We start from the raw sequence: 7,255 nt of genomic DNA on the forward strand, positions 1-7,255 counted from the left end.
TGAAAGGGCAGCCCCACAGCTGCCAGTATTTTTTATAGCAATGCTTATTATATATTCTTTGATATACAGAATTACTATTCTCTGAACTACGAAGAAGTTTTCTGTTGGTAGATGCCATGAGTCTAGATAAGGAGTCAGCCCCCAAATGTATGTTGTGTTCAAGTTCTGTGCTTTATAGTATTCTGTATTTTCATTCAGATTTAAACCAGGATTTTTTTTTTTAAAGGTCCGGGACCTGGCCAAGACGGTTGTGACACTATGGATTTATACAAAAGCTCAGAAGAGTTGATCCAGCTAGAGTGAGAGTCCTGGGATACACTGAATTGCTACAATTACTAGCTTCTAGAATTACTGTATTGCATTTATTAACCAAACTTGCAACATGGGGCCTGGATTGGAATTAGACTTCACTTTCCAGAAGTCAGGAGCAGAATTTGCATCCATTTACTTTTCTACTTTCATTTGAAAAAGAAAGGGGAAGGAGGAGAAAGAGAGAGAAATGTAAAAACTTCATTAGACCTCTGCATGAATTAGTTGAACCAGTGAATGAGGACCTGCATCACCTCTCATTTGCCCTGCAGTAGCCTGCTGGTTCCTCTGTACACATGTAGCTTAGGCCCAACGACAGCAAGAGAAATGCAAGTTAACAACCTTCCTTTTAGGTAGGTTCCAAAGCTTACAAAAGGTTTAGAAGATGCTTATCTTCCCCCCCTTTGCCATCCAGATTCCTTTCCCCTTACTTAGAATATAGATGACAAGAAATCAGTGAAGGGGAGAAACCAGTTCACTTTTCAATCTCTTGAAAGCCCCCCCCACACCGCCTCTCCCTTAGACATAGGTATTCTTCAAGGTTCTTTCTTAGGTTCTTTTCTCCCTCTACCATTTCCCTGAAAAAAACATTGTTTATTCCCATGGCGTCCTTTGTCATCCACATTAATTGTTCTCATTTGGGGAACAGAAGGGAGGTCATTTTTTGACTGATCAAATAGGCATGGATCTTTTTTTTTTTAAGGTTGAGAAAACACTGAATTGTATGTTTATCATTCTCAAATGTATATCTTGCTCTAAACCCAACTCAGCGCATACACTATATATCCAATTGCCTACTGGAAACATCCACTGGGATTATCTTGTAGACATCCTAAATAAAGTGTATCCAGAATTGACCTCATTCTCCACCTCCACTCCCTTGCCCCGAACCTGCCACCAACCCCCTCTCCTGCCACCACTCAGGGAGATAAAAGTGTTGTGTCTGGGTGTTGGATTTCCATTCTCATTGAGTATTCCTAATATCAACAATTATCAAGCCACAACCCCATGAGTCATCTTTGAATCATCTCCAAATCGCTCATCACATCCTGTTGGTACAGCCCCCTAAATTTCTCTCATTTTGCCGTATCCCTCCACTTCTGCCATTACTTAGTCCACATTATTCCAGCAGCCTCCTGACTTCCCTCTCTGGCATTCGTCCCACATCCCTACAACCTATTCTCCACACATGCTCCCCCAGAATAGTCTATAGAGCACAAATTTTTACCGTGTCACTCCTTAAGGCCACTTAGGAGAGAGTCTAAACAGTATCGTTTACAATCTCGACTGCCACCTTTCTCCCTTCCCCTCCCGATGCTCTAGCTAGAATGAACTTGTTTCAGTTTCTGAAAAACATTACACTTCCTCTGCAAGGGTTGTTTGCCTGAACACTCTTCTCCCAAAGTTCACCCATTTATCATGTTCTTAGCCTTCAGGTCTTAGCTTAAACACAGTATTTCTCGGAGACTTCTCTGAAGCCTCTTCAGCTGTTAGAGGACTCTGCCACAAGTCTTTCACCTCAACCCTGTTTTTAACTCTATGTAGTGTATTGTAATTGCTTACCATCTGTCTTCCCAGGTAGACTGATAGCTTTATGAGGCCAGGGTCTGTGTTCTCTGTCATATCCCCAGTACCTAGCATTTACCTAGCCTACCAGTAGTAGGCATTTAATTCTTAGGAATAAAAATGCAAGGGTGTGGCATCTTTGGGCATACACTGTGGGAGGAAGTAATTTAGTAGTCCAAAGCTATTGTGCGATAGCATAGCAGCTAAAAATGAGTAGTTATAGAATCAAAATATCCAATTTTCTTCTCTTGCTTTTTTGTTTTATGAAATTGGTTTATAAATGTTCATGCTGCAACAAAATACAACCTTAGCTAAAATGTGTTTCTTTTTTTAATTTATTTTTGGCTGTGTTGGGTCTCGTTTCTGTGCAAGGGCTTTCTCTAGTTGTGGTGAGCGGGGGCTACTCTTCATCGCGGTGCGCGGGCCTCTCACTGTCGCGGCCTCTCTTGTTACGGAGCACAGGCTCCAGAAGCGGAGGCTCAGTAATTGTGGCTCACGGGCCCAGTTGCTGCACGGCATATGGGATCCTCCCAGACCAGGGCTCGAACCCGTGTCCCCTGCATTGGCAGGCAGACTCTCAACCACTGCACCACCAGGGAAGACCCATGGTTGATTCTTAAAAGACGTTACATTTATTTCTCTATGGTATGGTTTTACACTCCACACAAGACCCACGCAAGTAAGGACCATCTATAAAGTTCAAAATTAAGGTATTTTCATGTAATGCGTAAAATACATAAATTTTCCTGGAATTGATGTTTTGTGTTTCTCTTCTGCTTTTATCTTAAAGCAGCTGAGAATCATGTGAGGTTTTTTTTCTATTAGTTCCTTTTTAAATTACAATGGTAGTTCATACTTACTTTTGAAAATAGAATAAGAAAAAGAAGAAAATTAAATACCCATAATCTCATCCACCTAGAGAGGAACCACTGTGTCTATCTTTCCAGCTTTTATTCCATATGTATGCATATTTTTAATGCAAATGGATTCATACTCTACATACTGATGTTTGGTATATTGTTTCCTACTTTCCATATCCTGGAAAAGCTTGAAGGTAACTGAAAAACTTTTTTTGCCTATTAAAGCTATGTGTTAAAAGCTATTAATTTCTTTGGGGAAATTGGAAGAGGTGAAAAAATATTTGAGAATTACCTTTGAAGAATTTTTACTATAGGATTCTGTTTTGTTTGACCATTACTAATCATTATGTACTTTTTAAAAAATTTTATTTTAGGAAGGGAGCTTATAAGGAAAAAGAATATAATTTTCTGTATTTTGAAAAGAAACATAGGTTTGTTTAAATGATTCTAAGTATTTTGGAACAAAATTTCAAAATTTCAACTTCTACTGTAGTGTATTTCCCCTAGCCATCAAACTTAATTTTCTGAATAAATAGTAGTTTAGTCCTTATTTATGAAACTGACATAACATTAAGCAGTACTATAAATGTTGAGTCAGTATAGAACTAAGATTTGATATTTAAGATTCAGCCCTATCCAAATAAATCAATTCCAAATAACCTGACTCTCTCTTAAAACATTTTTGACAAAGAGTCCATCTAATGAGGTGCTTCTAAGTGAATAATTTTCTCTTCTGCCTAAATAATTGTTCGTTAGATTCTGTATTCTTAAATAAAAAGTAATCATTGCACTCTGTCCAGGAAGAAAATCACTTAATGCTGGAAATGGAGAAAAAATTAATGGTGAGTAGGAACAGAGGTAGGTAAAGCTAGTTAATTATACATACACACATATATATAATGTGAATATTACCCTATGCCTAGGATCAACCTATTATCCTATGCTGTGATCAACCATAAAGATTATTATATCTTTATGCAGAGTAAAGGGAGGGAGGGTTTCTTACAAATGGACACATAAATGACTTTTATTGAATGAACAGTCTCCAGTAATGGTTTAGTGTGTTTACACTGCTAACTAGGTGAAATTCCTTAGTCTTCATCAACTCGCAAGATCACACTTTATATTGGCTTGCTTTCACAAAGAGCCATTTAAATGTTTGTTTTAAAGAACAGCAATAAAATTTTATTCTCCACATTATTTGAAAAGTTATTGGTGATTTAACCTAGTATAGTTTTGAAACGTTGTTGGTGATTTAACCTAGTATAGTTTTGTTTTCTTCGACTTGGCACTTTTAAAGCCAATTAACAGCAAAAGAGATCAATAGAAAATTATTTAGTACCCTTCTAATTAATAATTTTTGAACATTCGAATATAACATTTTGTCATTTATGAGCTTTTTAAAATAAAGACAATTTTTAAAGGTGACTGGATAGCAACTGAAACAAACCTAACATGTTAGGCTTTCAAGAATGTCTGATAATATTGATTCAGGGCCGGGCTTCCCTGGTGGCACAGTGGTTGAGAGTCCGCCTGTCGATGTAGGGGACACGGGTTCATGCCCCGGTCCGGGAGGATCCCACATGCCGCGGAGCGGCTGGGCCCGTGGAAAAAAAAAAAAAAAAAGGAATATTGATTCAGGTCCATGTTATTGTTGCCTTAGTCTAATAATTTAATCAGTGATTTCTGCTTAGTCAGAATGTAGTTAGATTATTGTGTATAATGACTTCATTCTACAAGTCTTCAAACTATGAAATAGCAAAAGTTTGCTTTAAAAGTTTCTCATGATAACTAGAAATTATAGATTGGTCAAATTATTTAAAGTAATTTTCTGTAAATTTTATTATTTAAATATTGACGTAAGTTTGGATTTAAATAGGGAAAACTATAGTTATAATAATCAACATGTGTTTGTGTAATCTTCAAGAGAGTAGCTAATGTTTTAGAAAAGTATGAAACCATATACTTAAGATTTTCTTGGACAAATGATACACTTTTGCAATTTGAACTAAATGAAAATAATGACTTTCTTTTTCCGCTTTTATGAGGTAGTAGGACCTATTAATTCCTTGCAAATACAAGTCGATACGGGAGGACTCAGTTATGAGATTTGTGTTTAAATGACACAGCTTAGTGCTTTTTTTTTACATGTTAATTCAGCTGTTGACTAGTGTATTTGAGGAACTGCATTATATCTTTGAAATCAAATACTTTAATTAAAAGATATTTATAAAATATACACAGCTTCCATGAGCTGCTTGTAGCAGCTGGCCCACCCCCATTTGTCAAATCACATGTGTGAGTTTCATGTCTGCTACTTTTACCTCTTGATCATTCTTTTCCACCTCTTTTAAGTAAAAAGCAACAGCTGACTATATGGAAGGAATAGCTTCCTCAAATACATACTAGTAATATTTATTAGTAGTGATCTAAGTAAATTGTAACACTGATAGTTTAGAAATATATGTACACAACCACTGTAAACAAAATGTTTACAAATACCAAAGAAACATTTGGTTCAACGTTCAACAATTAAGTTGTTAACAAGTATTTAAATTTTTATAAAGTAGAATCTGTGGAATATTTTTTTCCTCAAGAAAGATTAATACAAATTTTTTTTCTCCTGTTACTCATTCTGATTAAACAGCTCCCTAAAAGTCATATTTCAAGTAAGTTTCCTAAAACTTCTATTGGAAAATTAAAAAGTTGGTTTTATGTCCCAATGGATGCTGACAGGTATGATTGAGGCTATGTCTAAACAATGACTATATGTCATTGTTTCCAGATGCTAAACAGAGGCTTTAAGCTGTCAGATACCCAGTGGGTAATAAGATGTCAGCTGATTGAGGTAGTGAGGCCATCCATAATCAACAGGTTACTTGCTATATGCTTGTTGATGTTAAGCAGAAAGGTTAGATACAGTCCCTGTCCTCAAAGAGTTGTTTTAAAAATACTATATAAATGTACCATGATTCTAAAACCATACTATTGGGAAAGACTTTGAAAGATTTAGTTATTATCTATACGTTTTAGGGTGACTGACATGTAAGCAATTTCATACTCAAATGCATAAGGTAGTATATTGAACATTTTAGTGTTTTTTTCTTTATGTAGTGTCTGTTACTTTTTACTAGATGACTAGCTGCAGAAGAGGGAAGCTATTTGCCCTGGTGTCAATAGATGACTCAGACCTTTATAATCGAAACCCAAGTAATGATTAAGCTTAAAAGAGAGTTTTGTATACCATGGCCATTCCTGTTTATTTCTAAGTTAGATGTATGATATTTATACTTACGTATTATTCTGCTGCTTTCAGCTGAATGCTCTGTATATATCAGTTAAATCCATTTGGTCTAATGTATAATTTAAGGCCAGTGTTTCCTTATTGATTTTCTGTCTGGATGATCTGTCCATTGATGTAAGTTGGGTGTTAAAGTCCTCTACTGTTATTGTGTTACTATTGATTTCTCCTTTTATGTCAGTTAATATTTGCCTTATATATTTAAGTGCTTCTATGTTGGGTGCATATATATTTACAATTGTTATATCTTCTTGAATTGATCCCTTGCTCATTATGTAGTGCCCTTCTTTGTCTCTTGTAACAGTCTTTATTCTAAAGTCTATTTTGTCTGATATAAGTATTGCTACTCTGGCTTTCTTTTAATTTCCATTTGCATGGAATACCTTTTTCCATCCCCTTACTTTCAGTCTGTCTGTTTCTTTTGAGGTGAGTCTCTTGTAGGCAGCATATATATGGGTCTTGTTTTTGTATACATTCAGCCACTCTGTGTCTTTTAGCTGGAGCATTTAGTCCATTTACATTTAAGGCAATTATCAATATGTATGTTCTTACCACTGTTTGTTAATTCTTTTGGATTTGTTTTGTAGGTCTTTTTTCCCCCTTTTTTCTTCTTTTGTGATTCAATGACTATGTTTAGTGTTATAATTGATATATAGAGAGCATCTTATCCAAAACGCAACAGAATATACATGAAATGTCCTCCAGGATAGATCACATGCTAGGCCACAAAACAAGCCTCAGTAAATTTAAGAAAATGAAATTATATCAAGCATCTTTTCTGGCCACAATGATGTGAAACTAGAAATCAGCTACAGGGAAAAACTGCAAAAACATCTAATGTTTTAGATGTCTAATTTTTAGTAGCAATATGCTACTAAAAAACCAATGGATCACTGAAGAAATCAAAGAGGAAATCAAAAAATCTAGAGACAAATGAAAACGAAAACACAACAATCCAAAACCTATGGGATGCAGCAGAAACAGTTCTATGAGGGAATTTTATAGCAGTACAAGCTTACCTCAGGAAACAAAATTTTCAAACCACCTAACCTTACACCTAAAGCATCTAGAGAAAGAAGAACAAAACCCAAAGTTAGTAGAAGGAAAGAAATCATAAAAATCAGAAATAAATGAAAGAGACTAAACAATAGAAAAGATCAATGAAACTAAAACCTGGTTCTTTGAAAAGATAAACAAAATTGATAAACCTTTAGCCAGA

This window comes from Phocoena phocoena, chromosome 2 (genome assembly GCF_963924675.1).
Source record: "Phocoena phocoena chromosome 2, mPhoPho1.1, whole genome shotgun sequence".
NCBI classification, from domain to species: domain Eukaryota; kingdom Metazoa; phylum Chordata; class Mammalia; order Artiodactyla; family Phocoenidae; genus Phocoena; species Phocoena phocoena.